Source organism: Macrobrachium nipponense, chromosome 8 (genome assembly GCF_015104395.2).
Source record: "Macrobrachium nipponense isolate FS-2020 chromosome 8, ASM1510439v2, whole genome shotgun sequence".
Classification (NCBI taxonomy): Eukaryota; Metazoa; Arthropoda; class Malacostraca; order Decapoda; family Palaemonidae; genus Macrobrachium; species Macrobrachium nipponense.
In genome coordinates this window covers 25,196,671-25,214,947 of record NC_087203.1, presented here as the reverse complement: position 1 = coordinate 25,214,947, position 18,277 = coordinate 25,196,671, and positions in this window count along the sequence as shown.

Genomic DNA, 18,277 nt, shown 5'->3' with positions numbered 1-18,277 from the left:
TAATATGAACCTTCAGGGTGGTGTCACTTGCATGAGATTATCAAGTACTAGAAAACTGAGACTAAACCTCACAGCTTTGATGTTCATGGAAGGGAACCTCTCAGCTTTTCTAATCTTATGGCCTAAATGGTTAGTAACTTATAACAGTGGCTCTGTTTCATTGACCTTTATACTGTCACCTGTGACAGTTTCAGCAATGCCTTCGTTATGAGGCAAATCGTTTGAAATGACGGTACAGTTGAAATTATTAACAAAAAGTCCGAAAAAAAATGACCAATGAGTGTAAACGGGCGTGTTTTTTTCCAATGTGAAAATACATCCAGTGAATTTATTTCATTACATATACATATACCGCATTTAATATTTAACAATGTTTCCAAGTCACAATTGGACCATGCATAAAAAAAAAATAAGCAGTATCCTGGTACTATTACCTATGGGTACTTAAAAGCTCTGTGTGTGTGTGTGTGTGTGTGTGTGTGTATATATATATAGTAAATATATACTATATAATATATATATATATGTATATATATATGTATATATATATATGTATGTATGTATGTGTGTGTGTGTGTGTGTGTGTGTGTGTGTGTGTGTGTAAGACAAGATAGATAGTTTAAATTCTAAATTCTGAAATTTACATAGTACTATAGTTTAAATTCTAAATTCTGAAATTTACATAGTACTACATGCTTTCTAAGACATGCAATCTTCCGCTCCAGAGAAACCATTTCATCCACTTACCAGGAGAAGCGAAACGCCTTATTCAAACCACGATGATGCTCTGGTTGAGAAGAGCAAACAGTGACATCAAGAGCTCTTTGAGAATCTGGCCTGGAAGATGAGAAAAATGAACATGAATGAGGATCGTCGAAAAAGATGCAGATTCCATGCACAAACATAAGTACAGATTTTGCTTGGGGATTGGGTGTGTGTGAGAGAGAGAGAGAGGAGACGAGAGAGAGAGAGAGAGCAGGACTTTGAAAGACCATCAGTTCTCATTGTGATAAGGACAAATTCTACTTTGAGTTACCCAATAGCACAGAAGGGATAGTATTCATCACTAATAATAGTTGACTATAAACTTATCGTATCATTTTACTCCTCTCTCTCTCTCTCTCCATTTTATAATGGACGCATATTAATGCACTGCCCTGAACAAATAAATGAATAACCCTAAATGAGTGTGAAACCCTCCTTAGTGTGAACATTATCTAATATGAAACTTAGAATCTGAATTTTCTGGCAAGGCTTTAGTGAAAGCTCTATAATGACCTGATTCTCAGTTCCTCTCGCTTTATAATTCTTTTAAATTCCCTAATAGTTTTTAGTTGCTGGTCTTTCAACTATGTGTTGTGTTATAGGAAATGGAAGTAAAATCATAATCAAAGGATGCCAAGAACGTAACCTGAATAGTCAAAGGTTAGGGTAGGAATGTTGTTATCTATTTTTTGTTGTCTCTTCCCCCAAAGGCCCATTCGCCCCAAAGAAATGGGGCTACCATAGGCTCCCAATTAAGGAAATAATAAATCTCTTAGACTTCCAAAATTTATAGCTTTTAATATTAAGATACTGAATTTGCACTGTCAAAGAGTATGGCAAAATTTATATCCTTTTAAAACTGTATTGTTCATATATGTCAGATAAATTATTTCCATTATATAAAACAATTTTGATAAAAAAACATCACAGTAAAATTAACCTTTTTTTAAGAGGAGTGCTATAATGGTCTAGGATTATGCCTGAAATCTTGAATTATTTTGCCATTGTCTTTATATATATCACTTTGTAATCATTTAAAGTGGGTTTAACATGCTTAAAAGTAATATTATCAAAAAATAAAGTTTAATTTGGTGTACTAAAAATAGTTCTTTCTTCTTCCTCTCTTCCCTATAGTCTATGGATTCTTTGGGTGACGGCAATTCCCAGGGAGTCGAGGCAGCATTCCTGAGAATGCCTAGGACCAGTTTGGTTAACATCGGCGTCGCGGCTTTTTTTTTTTTATGATAAACAAATTTTCTGCCTACCTCACAGATATTAACATGTTATTTTTATGTTAATGCAAGCGTAGGTTATATTATATATATTTGCATAATCAATATTTTTTTTTATTTTCCTAAATCAGGTATGATATACCCATGTTAGTGAACTTGGAACGAGTATAGATGTTTAGTGTTCTTCCATTAACACTGAATTCAGTGTACTTCGAAAATTGTTTGCACACAAGGGGAATTATTTCCAAGTGCTTCTACCGTGTCTGGGGGCACGAACCCATAATTTTTATAGAAGGTCATGGACAAGTTAATTGAACCCACTCAGCCATGTGTAGTGTATGGATGTGAGTGCCCTAAACTCTTAACTCGTTATGCGTCTAAAGAATTTTAGATCAGTTAGTGGATTCAGTGACACAGAATTTTATTTTGCCACTTTAAAGAGAATGTTGCATCCTTGTTCCGTTCTATCAATCAACTCGGAAGTCAATTTCGACTTGAGAAATACTATTTCATTATTATTGCAGATGACGAGTTAATTCAGTTAATTATTTTTTGAAGAGGAACCGGTTAAGGCCTTCTGAATCAAGGGCAAAGAGGGAATCGCTGAATCACGTTATTGACTCAATATGCCAATAATGGTATCACCCTGATGAAGAACAATGTGTCGTTTATATCCAACTTATATCTTACCTATTTATTTCATGGTCAGGGGTTTTCTTTAGGAAGGACAGCTATCCTCAGAACTGATGCTACATGACTGCAGAGGATTTCGTTCAAAATTCACAAACTGGGAACCTAACAAGATTCATATTTATCTATTATTACGATGCCAAAATACGATTATTGCATACAATAAGGCCACAATATGTTTCATAAGAGTGAAATTTGTCATTTATTTCAAAACTGTAAGAAAATATCACGTGCAGCCAAATTTCGGAAATGTTACGAAACATTTCCAAAACCTTCATTCACTCATCGCCGATGCATTTGACATCATCAAACCTCAGTTCAAATGTTAAATAAGAAAACGAAAAAAAATTTTTCGTAACATTAATGTTGTTTGCAATGCAACCATGAAATTCACACAGTCCTATTAGATTGTTTTTACGCCTCAGTGCTGATAAAATGTAAATAAATAAATAGAAAAGTAGAAAGCTTCCACTGATATCAAGGGGTGAGTGGAGCGTGTGAGGCAACATGGACCACCTGATGCAACATCGGTCTAAAATGGGCAGACAATGAAATTATCTTGAAACCATTTAGATTTTCATAAAAATAAAATGATTTAAGTTATATTTCTTAACCACATCAAAAACTATGGCTTACTAGCAAATATTTCCTTCATCTCTATATTAACAATTTCTGGCCAGAAAGGAGATGAAGTTATCTACACATTCTTGCACTTCAAGTTACCTTAAAAACGAATACATTTTACACCAAAAGCGACAGGTCTTTAAAGAAAATAATATTTTAAGCCAATTAAAATACAAGTGTTCCATAGGCCTTGACACTGATACTAATAGATATTTCAATTAATAACCATATACTCCATATAATTAAAATCATCATCATCTTTATTTATTAGAGAACAGGTAATCTCTATAAATAAATTCTTTAGTAACAGAGATTACATCTCAGAAGGCTTAGATTATTTTTTTAGGCTTATAAATCATTTTGCAACATACAGGCAACTTAAACAAAGCCTAAGATTTGAACATTCAAAGAAATCTAGTAGTAATGCATAGTCCTATTTTGAAAATGTTGTTATGACCGTTGATCTTATTATAATGTTGCAGAAGTAGTTACATTCTCCAGCCGAGGAGCATGATAAGTGCTCTGTCATTGACGGCATCGCTAACCTTATCACCCTGTGCTTTGAGCTAGGCAATGTAAAAAAGATATGTTCAAATCGCACAGGTTAACACTACTTGGGAACGTTATGTTGAGACTGAGGGTCTAGACAATACACAAAGAATCATACCACGTCAGATTTGAGCATAGCTATACGTCAACAAACCCCGAGGTAATTCCATTTTATACTTAAGTATAACAACAAGTGTTACTTACACCTAAAATTTCGCTATTCAGAAATTAGTATAAAGAAATGATAATGGTATTTAAAATAATAAATAACCTAACAAGATCACCAAACACACAAGCAACTTAGAGCAGTCTTTTTTTTTTTTTTTTTTTTTTTTTTTAAGGCAACTGTCGGGAATTTTCTCGACTTTTATTATATGATTCGTGCCCGGATGTTCTGGGCAGATGACAAGGCCTTGAGGAGGCGCGCACTCTAAAACTCTCAGGGTGAGATACAATAAAATTTGGACAACATAACAGTTTTATTACGAAAAATAAACATTTAAATACATTAACAGAACACCGAAATTAAAGTTCCTAGCAGAATTCCACAGTACACGCAGTTTCGTACTGCTTTTACCAATTTAATACAAATACTTGAAATTCTCATGGCCTTTGTATGTACAGCACATAGGATCTTTGATGTCACGTGCTTGTAAAGCACCAAGTCCACAACTGGACGAAAAATCTGCACAATACGAGACCCATTGACTAAATGTCACAAACAAATAACTTTCTTGCACTGGCAGCTTTCTTTTGCTGCATAAATAGAGTCCCTCATCGCAGGGATGGCACATATATACGTGGATAAAGTTAACTTACTGTTAAGACGGAATTCGACCTAGCATGGCGACGGCTGGGAGTCGGAGAATTGAGAGACACAAATTTTTACGGTACTTACACGGATCAGGTTCTGGGCAGGAATGACGCGTCACTTCGCCCTTCTTCAAAGGAAACTTACGCTTTCCCGCGTGAACTACAGAATCCTTGTAATTCAGGCGGGAATCATCGATTATTTCGACATTACGTATATTACTAAATCTATTTTATTCTTGAATGTGAAATATGACGGTTACGTTATTATTTAAGATCAATGAATTAACTTAAAGTTCTGGCTGAAGGCCGTAATCTGCAAATTCTTTAAGGACTATGGAGTCCTTGGCTCCAAATCTATACATAGATAATATATCTCTTACTAGTGATCAGCGAATTATATTTATTAACGAAATTTCATAATGTCTTCTTTTCTATAAGACGCGCTCCTTCCCCGCCATGCATTTAGGAATTGCGTCATAAACTGTCGTGTATTGGACAGCTTTCTGTTCAATGAATCGCCCGCGAGATCCCTCAGTCTTGCCCCAATTTAACGCAACACTTGTGAAGTTAAATGGCGGGGATTTCGAATGATCAGTTCGAAATTCACGACAGCAACTGAGCACTGTTGATTCTTTCAATTTATTGTGCACTGGTTTAATTTCAATTGCACTGCATCACTCAAAGCAGAAAATCCTCAGCTTTTTAATCACAGACGCTTTAAACATGTTTGGATAATTTGTTACGGGATAATAATGAACTCATTTTTAACATCACGACTCAAACACGAGTAATTCATTGTTACGAATAGTTTTATGAACCAGCTGGTTATTATTATTGATAACAGTAATCAGAAACCTCCGTTAAGCCACTGGTATGTCAGCTATGTGTTCGCACGGGAAAAAGCTTTTGTAATTAATTTCCACATATAATGGTGTCAAAGGAATACGGTTCGAACACTCCACTTTACCTTTGAATTTTATGGATATGAATATTATGAAATACTTTTCATCGTCGTGATTCAAACGATGGCTTTGATCAATTCCGAAAACCAGCGACGATTTTTGCTAAGTATTTCCCTCGATTTTTGTCTATGCTGAAAAACAAAAGCGATGGTGTTCTTGGCCTTAATAGAATGTGAATGTCACTGAAGTAAAATAATAATAATAATAATAATAATATTTTGTTAAAGATGATGGCAGCATCAGTGGAATTGATTTTATATATGGTCTTTTCAATTCTTCTTATTATTCTCTTCTCATCAGGGCTGATATTTGCTAATAGCTGGCCGATGATGTTCATATCTTGGTTAAAGAAATGTTTTCTAAAAAATACTAATTTATTGTTATGATAACAAAAGTGGTTAACAAATCTTAGTAATGGAATTCCAACGTTTCCAACCGTATCATCGGTTCATCTTCAAGGAAAGGTGAGCGTGAACTGATTGGAATGGGGTCGTTCGGTGGTATTTATTGTGTCCCAGGTGCTCTGTCTGATGGGCGCTGCGTTTTCATTGGCTGAACTGAGGATTAAGTCCCTGAGTCAAGCCGTCTTGCAGAGGTGGAAGCTCGCACTGGTCTTTGCGCGGACGCTGGAGACTGGGAGCGTAGTATTGGGCAGGGGCACCTGATTGGTCTGTTCGATCGGCTCTATGGTGCCGGCGGGCGGCGCCCTACGTGCCACCGTCGGAAGGAGTGAAGTCTCTTGAGTGGTGTTGAGGCTGGGTCTCTCCTTCCCGATGTGTAGGGCCTCTAAGAGGCGGAGGCGACGGTGGTCTGCCGCCTTATCGATAATACCAATATTAGGGATAATGTCCTTCCGAGTTATCCTGGTATTGTGGATAACTCGGAAGGACGTATGCAATGAAGAATCGCAAGGAGATTTTTCTATCCCGTTTTCTTTGTTTTTCTTTTCTTGGCGGCGAGAATGGTGATAACATTGTCAAGGTATTCTTGAGGTTCAGCTTCGCCTTGAATAAACAGCAAGGAAAAACAACCTCTATCCAATCATATATACGTACATCTTGTCGAGTAGTGTAAGAGCCATTTTAACATTTTTATACATATATTTTCAGGAACAAAATAATGAAGCATGTATTTTCTTTAATGTCTTCTGTTCAGTTTGTATATGTCAGAAATATCGAATGGGGCCTAAATGTCAACTACCAATCCAGTTCTTGAATAGGATTAATTTGAATCGAGGCTGATTATAAATTGCGATATAATATCTCGCAAATTTACAATAGTACTATATTTAGAGTGTGATGTAGGGCATTTCACTCATAATCAAAACATAAGTTTTTCAGAAAATATAAACTAACTTCATAATATAAAAAGGGTATTCATATGTCACTGGATGGGTGCTAAGTCGTCAGCTATAACTAAGATGCACATTCGATAAGATTGTAGAATTGAGAGTGGAAAAGAATTTAGTTCGAAAATTTCTTTTTATATTTTACCCATTGGAAATATTTTTAAATTATATAATTGTAAACCGGAATGGAGGAGAGAGAGAGAAGAGAGAGAGAGACGAGAGAGAGAGAGAGAGAGAGAGAAGATGGTTTGAAGATATTCCTCAGCACCAGATTTATAGTGACATAAAAATTATATTACCCTCAGTCAGTCTTCTGACATTACTCCTTGAATTTCTGTCATGTCCTCTCTCACTGGATTTACGAAATATATTTTATTTATAAAGGTGAATTGAATCATGAATTCACTTCTCTTCCATGTTTTCAGAACGCTGTTGCTGATCTTGTTCAACCATTAGTAAAAAAGAACTTTTGTGCTGGCATCTCCTTTAAGATGGCAAGAGAGATATCTGAGTTATTTTGTCCTCTCTCTCTCTCTCTCTTCTCTCTCTCTCTCTCTCCTCTCTTTCTCGTCTCTCTCTCTCTCTCTCTCTCTCTATCTCTCTCTCTCTGTAGCTTAAAAACTTATGACCTTGCTGCCTGAAAAATTTTTGATGACATCTCAGGAATTTTTCTGGCAGCAAGGACGAACGGGCTGTATGATTCAAGGTCAAAAAACTCCTCAGAGGAAGAGACTGATGTGCTGAGCTTTTTTTTATATAACTTTATGATGTTTTTCAAAACGTACAGATATTATCTTTTAATTTCTACTACAGCCGGTTTCCTTTCATCTGTCCACCCACGAGTGATGTGGCACATGCGAATAGGGGCCACGTGATTAGCTGACAATCAACGATTTCGATATCGTTCGCTTGATAAATACCAAACTACTTTTCCAAAAAACGTATTTGAATGTTTATATAGACAAAGCCACCTTGCAAACTCTGATACAAAGCATAAACTTTTCAATTTGTTTCCATATATAATATAATAAAACAAAAGCACAAAACTCGAGATTGTATTAAACAATCTACTCAGAACAAATACAAACGAATAATGAGTTTTCGATAATAATGACTTATCTCAGTATTGCCCAGATATTGCCCAGACCACACACACACACACACGCACACACACACACATCTAAGCTTAAAATCTGTTCAAATCACAATTTATCTTTATCATTCAAACTTTATTCTATGGAAGGAACAGTTTCATTGCGTGCCTATTAAAACAACTTTATTATGATGCAATTATAAATGCGTCTGTAAAAAAGAACATAACCTTTCATACTGTTTTCCGCTAAAACATGAAAATGCTACTGATTCGCCGAGTATTTTATCTAAGGGCCTTTTTACCACACATTCTTCCATTTTAGTCAAAACTAATGTTTTTTTTTTTTTTTTTTACTTGTATTTGTTCATTCAATCTAATTATCATTCCACTGCCCAAAAATTAATAAAACTGTATGCCTAGGCTTGTCTTTTATGCCGGATGTGTCATCAACGCTAAAAATAACTGTATACGTTATTTAGCTAAATAATATAAAAATACAGAATATTCTGGGAAGAAACCCACAATACCACTGCAATCATGCCATGTTATGAATGAAACTTTCCCGCATTCCAGCCAATATAGCAGTGGTTGTTTCATTCGCCTACCCCAGACAGCCTCATAGATAACATTTCTTGCTTATTTCGAAAATTAACCTACTCTTGCAATTTACGTTGCAGTCGCATAACCAGATGTCCTTTTATGTGCCTACAATGAGATTAAAAAAAAAAAGATAATTGTTTAGAATCCATCGTTTGTTTGCGTCTAACCTGAGTGACTTTTGTTACAGCTACGTCTTTTGTGGCTTATATTGTTATATTATTGATATAAATCGGCATATTTAAGATCTAAATAAGATGTGGAGGTTCATTGTATATATAAGCAACTCAGAAATATTTCCGAGGAAACATTGTCATTGTCCTAACGACCAACAACTAGCAATTTTAGAATCGATTTTTATTAAACAACTTGTCCCCCAACTAAATACTCAGACCACCTCAACACCTCTATACCTCTCGTGAGTTTAAGTCGAAGCTCCACCTGGCTCGAACTGTCACTCGGTCTGTGCCCTCAGCACCATTTGGCAAACTCTTCCGTTTTACTGTACTTATAATTTTATGTTGTATGTAAAAATAAAAAACTTTTTATTTTATTTTTTTCACTCCGAGTCTGCTTTTTAATGTCTGTTTCTTTTATTATGTACCTTAAAAATGTGACTAAACGTCTTGAACCGTCAGCAGGTGAATAAAGTACTTAAAAAGGAATAAAGAATTGTCCTTCCCCTTCGCACCAAATAGCTGTTTACTGGATTGATAGAGCCTACCCTCAACCTCTATAAATAAATATATATGTATAAGTAGGGTTTATTATGTATTTAAGTATATGTATGCATATGTATTATATACACATACATTTATGTATATATATACATATATATGTATATATTATATATATATATATATATACATACATACATCTACATAAATTATACATATACACACAGAAACACTAAATGTTTTCCATTCAGGATGAGAAACAAATATACGGTAGAAAGTGTTTGTAAATTTTGTTTGGAAACTGTTTCCAAACAATGTTTCCTATTGTGGACAGGCCTTAAATCCTTTCTAGATTGGCAGATATAAAACAAGGGGCAATCCAAAACTGGAATTTTATATATTATGTCGTTGCTTTCCTTTGGGACATTTTTTATTAGCATTCCTTTTAGTACATTATTACAAGAAAAAGCGAAGTTGACCTTAAAAGATTTTAACAATAGTTATATGTTTTCAAAACTGCTAAAATAAGGCAAGCTAAGAAAAGAATGTTCTTAGAAGTATCTTTCTCCGGGTTACTTGCACTACTTTTTGTGGGCTTTATTGCAGCAAATATCTAATATATGTGAAGGGTAACAAAAATCTGTCCCTATTTTTCCTATACATTCAATTTCTTGATCCAAATATTGGGGGCTGACACTGAGTAATGCTCGTAAAATCATAGAAGAAAAATAGATGTTTTGATATGAAGATAGTGGCATGAATAAAATTGGACATAAGTTAAGTTGTTGGTTGGTTTCCTGTAGATACTATATTTACATTGAAATGGTTCTCTCTGTATTAAAACATCTAAGAAAGGGAGGCAATTGTCTTTTCCTACTTCTAATGTAAACTTAATTGATGGTACCTGGTTATTCAAATTGGAGAGTCAATCATTTATCTCAATACAGGAAGGCAAAAGAGGTAAAATATCGTCAACGTATTTATACCACTTTAAAGGAATAAAAAATTATATTAGGTATATAGCGTTTTTTTTTTTTATTTTTTTAAGAATTCGATATATATAAGTTCGAGAGTTGTGATGAAGAGTTGCCCATTGCCATACCAAATATCTACTGATGACGTTTTCATTATTGAAACTTGCTAAATATGGATCACTGAAAATAACTCAAACATGCATCACTGTTACGAAATATGACAATGATTGATTTGAACTTGAAACGACAAAGATTACACGGAAGGCAGAACTTCGTGTCACTTTAACCTGGACTGGATGCTGACAAGCTCTTGGTTGAATGACTTTCACGAGACCTCTCCGGTGATCTCAATCGATAGAAAAGTTAAATAGTAGTATATAAAACGCCCATAAATATGAAAGTATAATAACTGTCTCGGGATGGCAGCAGTAATTCAGACTTTGGTTACTAAATCAAGATTGCATGATGTCTCCGATATTTTCCTTAAGCTAATGAATTAATAACTTAGATATTTTACACAAAGAAAACATAGCTACGTTTTTTTTTCATGCATAATTTATTCAGTGAAATGTTGCTTATATAAAAGCCCGGACGAGATTTAAGACCTACGATGGATAATCCCCTGCTAGATATTCCTGCACCTGCCACTTGACAAAGTGGAGACCAGCCTATGCTGTGATGCTTTTGTCAGTTACTTCGGTTTCTGACCGTTTTCAGTGCGCTTCTTAAACGAACACCATGCTCCTTTTACATGTACTGTAAAAGTAGCTCGAAGGTACTACCTCATATTGCAATTGTAATAGAATGCATTTTTATTATTATTATTATTATTATTATTATTATTATTATTATTATTATTATTATTTCAGTACATGAAGCCTATCCACTTGAAACAAGCACACAGGGGCCGTTGACTTCAAATTCAAGCTTCCAAAAAATTTTGGTTTCATCCTCCCACTAAAGCAGTAACTGACTATGATACAGAGCCAGTGATTTTTCATCGCTCTTGGGGAGACCCGATCCCCGCAACATCCGAATAGCAATTCACGACACTAACCACTATACCAGTGGACCAGCTATTTGATAAAAATTTCTATTGTTCAGTCGTTTACATTTCGGCTAGGGGTTGCAGTTATAAATAAATAAATATGCCATCACTCACGGGTTTGCACAAGAAATCTCTACAGGGGACAAGCGTTAATTAATTAGCGTTAGGCGTTCCTGATACAAGGGTAATCAACAAACAGAAGATCGTCATTTGTTATGTAGAGCTAGAAGACAGAGCACATATGATATATTCTGACGAAATAGGGATGAGAACATACCGAATGGAATATCGTTGTTGTAGAACAGTCACTTAATTTTAAAGAATTTCTTTCAGAGATTCTGGAAATAACTATTTTTGCGAGCACTCTTCTGACCCTATTTTTAAATTTTGTAGAGAATGTAAAATGGACCAGTTTTTATCTGCAAAGAATGTCAATGAGCTTTGATTCCACTTAAATTATGATAGGTGTAGACAGACTATTTTGTTGTTGGTATCATATGTGCTCTGTCTTCTAGCTCTACATAACAAAGGACGATCTTCTGTTTGTTGATTACTCTTGTATCAGGAACGCCTAACGCTAATTAATTAACGCTTTTCCCCTGTAGAGATTTCTTGTGCAAACCCGCGAGTGATGGCATATTTATTTTTTTATAACTGCAACCCCTAGCCGAAATGTAAACGACTGAACAATAGAAATTTTTATCAAATAGCTGGTCCACTGGTATAGTGGTTAGTGTCGTGAATTGCTATTCGGATGTTGCGGGGATCGGGTCTCCCCAAGAGCGATGAAAAATCACTGGCTCTGTATCATAGTCAGTTACTGCTGCAGTGGGAGGTCGAAACCAAAATTTTTTGAAGCTTGAATTTGAAGTCAACGGCCCCTGTGTGCTTGTTTCATGTGGATAGGCTTCATGTACTGAAATAATAATAATAATAATAATAATAATAATAATAATAATAATAATAATAATAATAAATGCATTCTATTACAATTGCAATATGAGGTAGTACCTTCGAGCTACTTTTACAGTACATGTAAAAGGAGCATGGTGTTCGTTTAAGAAGCGCACTGAAAACGGTCAGAAACCGAAGTAACTGACAAAAGCATCACAGCATAGGCTGGTCTCCACTCTGTCAAGTGGCAGGTACAAAAATATCTGGCAGGGGATTATCCATCGTAGGTCCTAACTCTCGTCCGAGCTTTTATATAAGCAACATTTCACTGAATAAATTATGCATGAAAAAAAGTAGCTATGTTTACCTTAGATTCCGCAACAATATTCAATTTAGTTTGCAAATCTGTTGTTCAGTATCCACACTTCTGCATAAATATAAGGACGCCCTCAATGACGAAAAATAAATCGAATACAAGAGTGAAAAGGTAAGCGTATAGTGACAGAAAATCCTAATTAATACTGCCAAATAAATTTCGGGAAATTGGGCTGGAACAATCTTATTGAAGCAGCATGTTATTTGAATTATCATTAGAGGATATTCTTGGTCTTTTGAGCATCAACAATCATGGCACTGTCGAGAGACTATTCTACAGTTTCACATGAAAATGGTTGGAGATATCTAAAATTCCTTTCCTGGCTGACAAATATCTACAGGCGATATCACGTGACTTGTGGAAGATCATGTCGTTAACCACCCATTGACCAACGTTACTATAGTAGATTCACATGACCCGTGCATCTGATGCCTAGGCCTGTCCCATACGACGCTCCTGATAGGCTGTTGATAAGCCAATCACAGGGCTGGCTGGAAAATCTCAGTCTCGCTCGAGAGTTCACATAGGGAGGATGTATGTTCCGAATATCTTTAAAAATTTATAACTTTCATTGCACCTCAGTTTTACCTGCAGAAAAGGAGTGTTTCCGAATTTTATCACTAAACGTCTTCAAGCCAATTATTTAAGGTTATAATGGTATAAGAATTATGTACTTCTGTAAACTTAATGCTAAAATATTTATAGTGAAATAAACATGAAATTCTTAATATAGAATATAATATTCTTTCATTCCTTACATAAGATCCCAGTGCATTCATCATTTAACATCTTGTGTTTCAAACAGTTTCGTAGCTTCAATGTAAGGGACTGGCCTAGACATCAGATGCACGGCTCATGTGAATCTACTTATGGCTGCAGTTATTAACTGTCAGCTAGGGAAAAAAAATACAACAGTACTGGGACAGTGCGACATCGCAGCACCTCAGCAAAATGCGAGTGTTGACTCTCGTAAAACGAGTATCAGAAACTGGCGCTAGAAATATAGTACATGCCTTATCGAAGGGCAAAGAATAAAACAGGTTTATAATTGAACTGGTTACAGTATTAATCAAAGTTCTGACCACTGAACAATGTAACACTTTTATATCGTTTAGAGGCTTGTGTCACCTTAGAAAAGGGCAGAGCTCCAACGATAGTGGAACGAATGATCTGAAGAATTTAGTATGTATACCACGGCCTCTAAAGACAACTGAAACTTATTTGTTATTAACAAAAATAAAGGGCAAAGAGATTACGAGCAGCTATGAACTACATCAGCTTTATAATCTCGTAGCAAAAGTGTAAAATGCCAGAGCACTTTTAATTTGCTTTGTAACTGAAAAACTGCTTCTGGACGAATAGCAGAAAGGTTTACAATTTTACTCGAAACCTTCACCACTACATGGAAGCATGTGGATTATCTAAAAAAATCTCTAGCCTAAGGACAATTGGACTAACCTATTTTCAAAACTTGAAAATGAACATTAGCTTATAAATTAATTTGGTAAATTAAAACAAATAGGTAATTTTAGTATTCCTTGCCAGACGACAGGTATTATCACAAGTCTGTCTCCAACGTTCAAAACCATTTCACAATTACTTGTATCCAAATTCACTAACGATCACTAAAGCCGACCATATCCGAACAACTCCCCAGACGTGAAGCCCGTAACGAATGGTTGCTGTTGCTGACAGATCGGCAGGTGGTCATCCTGATAGGAGTATTATCCAGAGACATTTGAATAGAATTCTGTTAGAAAGCCCTATCTGAGACGGCATGAATATATCAAAGGTTCACAGTAGTGACCTATTTTGGAAGATAGATTCCTTGAGGAAATTAGTGCCTTCATCAATGGGAATGCGCCGGATTATTGGTATTACAAAACACATCCGACCCAAGCGAAAATTTACAAGTGTTCAGTTTGAAGACGGTAAGTTGCCTTGAAATTTCTTGTCCTGTTTATTCATCACAATAAGGAGAGTATTTTGATACCTTACTGTGTATTTATATTTAGTGAGACATCTTATTTCGTCTTACGCATTGCGATTTAAAGTGGTAAATGATTGAGCATGGGCCGACAAAAATCACTGTAAAGACAACCAGAGTAATGAGACCAATTTAATTTCATTTTAATGCAATGCATCTATGCAAAACATGTTAATACTAAGAAAATAGTAACATCTGAATTACTCTTGCCAGATTCCAGCCTGATATAAAGTCATCATCGGAGGGCTAAACAAATTTGCAATTTTGTTACACAAGATTAGAAACACTCAAGTTTTAAACTTCCTGATCTCTGCAAGATGAACAAAAGGCAACTTGATTACTGGGACAGTTTATACTGAGTGACATTTCCATTAGACGGAAAGTTTAACTGGATAAGAGAATTGGCGGAGAATTAACCAGAAATTGTCTCTAAGGTGACTGAAATTTATTTCTAAGTTTCTTGAAGATGAAGGCCATCAGGCGTGAGAGGTTATATGCGCAACTGACTGCAAATAATCTGTACCGCCAGCAGAGGATAGAAAGGCGTATGGGAGACTGAATCATTAGCTCCAGACTGACTAAGAAAAGAGGTTGGCTGGATAAGATTATCTATAAAAGACAGACAAAAGTAGGCTGACAAAGATAATCCATCAAGCATCACCACCAAAATAGGCATGAGGGCAGATGCAAACTCAAGAACAACATTTCAGGGAGAAGTCAAAAGCGGAAATCTGGATGCTAAAATGACTCTTGAATATCAAAAGCGTGATAAGGTGGTAATGTGCAGTTGCTCCCAAGCGGATAGTAGGATTTATATTCCTGAGAAAACAAATGTCAACAAAGTTTCTAGTTCTTTAGTGATAAGTAGAATGTAAAAGCTCAGCATGAAATTGTAGGATCAGAACTTTTACCTCTGCTTTCGAAAGGCTGAATGCCAGCATTCTACCGTTTTGCCATATTCATGTATTTATGAAGGAAAAACAATAAAAATTCTGCTCATTATTAGTGAATGCTAATTCATGACCTTTAGAGATCCCATTCGTTTCTCTATTTGTTAAGAAGTGAAACGAAATCCGAACTGAATTTTGCCAAGGAGAGTTTTTTTGGATTGCTTTACTGGTTTCCCTATCTGCCCATTGACGACTTGTCTGTCAACCTGTCCGTAGCAGGATTAACAAAAATCTAATGGACAATTTTGGATTAAGTCAAGGGAAACTAATTAGATAGCCTCTAAGAGATTTACTTTTAGGGTAAAATGTTCCAAGGCCAAGGTCATATGTCTTCTAGTTATATTTCATAAAAATCTAAAGAAAGAATTGGTAAAAATATTCGCTAAGCATCCTTCTACAGAATATTAACTTTTGGGGCAAAGGTCAAGGTAACCGATTTTATGCAGATTAAATGGTTTGATGCTCTTCATATAACTTACAGTCTGTCTATCAAACATATCTTGTTCTCCTTCCCCCCTTAGCCAAACTTCTAAAATAAGTAGACATTTTGCCTGTCTATTATTCTCAATTTTTTGACTTGATAGAACTATCTTTAGTGATTACTCACCTTTTACCACTTTTCCTATTTATATCCAACTATCCTGCCATGTCAGTCCTTCTCGCACCACATTTATTACGTGAGCATTTCATCTCAGGAGCTTCAACACTTTTTCTGTTATTTAGAGTTAACATCCACATTTCATTTCCATATAGGAGAGGTCGTTAACCATTCGTGTTATACATTTCAACTCTGGTTTCCGTAGAACTCAAATCCTCAATATGACCGTTTCCTCATGTAGTATTATCTTCCATCCTTCGTCTGTCCTTTGGTTCATATCTCACATTACCAAATGCCTGCACGAGTCTTGTTTATACAATCATCCACTCCTTATCAATAAGGCGAGCAATAGCTTTACTACTCAACCTTTCATTTTATTAAATGAGGAAAAGAATATCAGTTTCAAAATAGATGTAAAGCCGGACTCTTGAGAAAGTATTCCAAATACCATTTTGAGAAGAACAACCAGAAAGAATCAAAGGGAGAGGAGTAAAGTACCCTGTACCTTTTATCTAGCGATAAGGACGCAAAGGACCTCATAAACATCGCTTTCTTTGTTATGGTCTGAATCCCTGGCAAATGGGATCCCACCGAAGGGAGACATAATCTTCAAGCCGATTCACGAACGATGAAAGTAGCAACGATGTACTTTGTATTGTTTCTTTCTGTATGTCTATTTCGGGAAGCTGAATCTTCACTTCTATTGGACCTTTTTTGATTTATGAGTTATTTATAATGAAATGTATTGTTGGCTTCAAGGATTTCGGTACACTCAACTGAGCTGAGGAGGCAAGGGTAAACCCAGGACTTACGTAGCTGATAACATCCTTTATGAAACATAATCGCTAAGCATGTAAGAGGCCGAGAAAAACACATGTATCAAATGACAAAGCTATATAAGCAACAACAAAATTGACTAAATAACACATACTGCTCAAAAGAAAGAAACACTATTGTCTTGTGTTGTTAAAGGTTTGCCCTCTCTCGCTGCATTACGTTTTGAGAATGAAGTGTGTTCTTCCTTCCTTCCTTCCTACGCTGTTTTGACATCTGTCATTAGCCACTCCTTTGACAGGCAGTTTTGTTACTACAGGATCATTTTCTTTCGGCATTTCTTTGGCGTGAATGTTGTGGGTGTCGTTAAGAGCCATATAACGTTGTTTAAAGTATTCATTGGAGCAACATATTGAATCTTTGCACGAGGAATTGCTGTGATCCAAAGTAGAAATGATGATTTGCTAAATATGCAAAGGTTGCTTATCAAGAAACATTATTGCTCCGTTATCCAGGGTCTTGGGTAATTCATTGTTTAACTTCTGACCTACTGAAAACACCATAAGGCAGTGAGAGAATCGGCACACTATAAATACTAGTTCTGAAAACTTACGTGGTACCAAGCCCAGTCTGGATCCATTTGTAGTTATTTGCGTCTTTATATGTGAGGAAATCATTTCTTTGTTAAATAAATGTGATTATGTTTCCTCTTGTATTTTTCTTTGATGTATATATTTATACGCACATACATTGTGTTTACATGTGTGTATATATATAATATATATATATACACACACATGAAAAAGTTTCATAAACAAGATCACAATGATAAGAGAAAGGCATTGTCGGCATGAAAAAAGCTGCAAATACACACATATAGCACAATTAAATTATTCTCTCTCTCTCTCTCTCTCTCTCTCTCTCTCTCTCTCTCTCTCTCTCTCTCTCTATATATATATATATATATATATATATATATATATATATATATATATATATTTGTGTGTGTGTCTGTGTATATATGTATATGTATATGTATATATATATATATATATATATATATATATATAGTATTATAGTATATATATATATATATAATATATATATATATATATATATATAATATATATATATATATATATATATATATATATATGATATATATATGTATATTAATATCTAATATATATATATATAGATATAATACTCTATATATATATATATAATATATATATATATATATATATATATATATATATATACAGAGAACTGAGTGTGTTCGTTTCCAAATGCTCATTTCATTTATAAATATATTCGTCCGAAGTG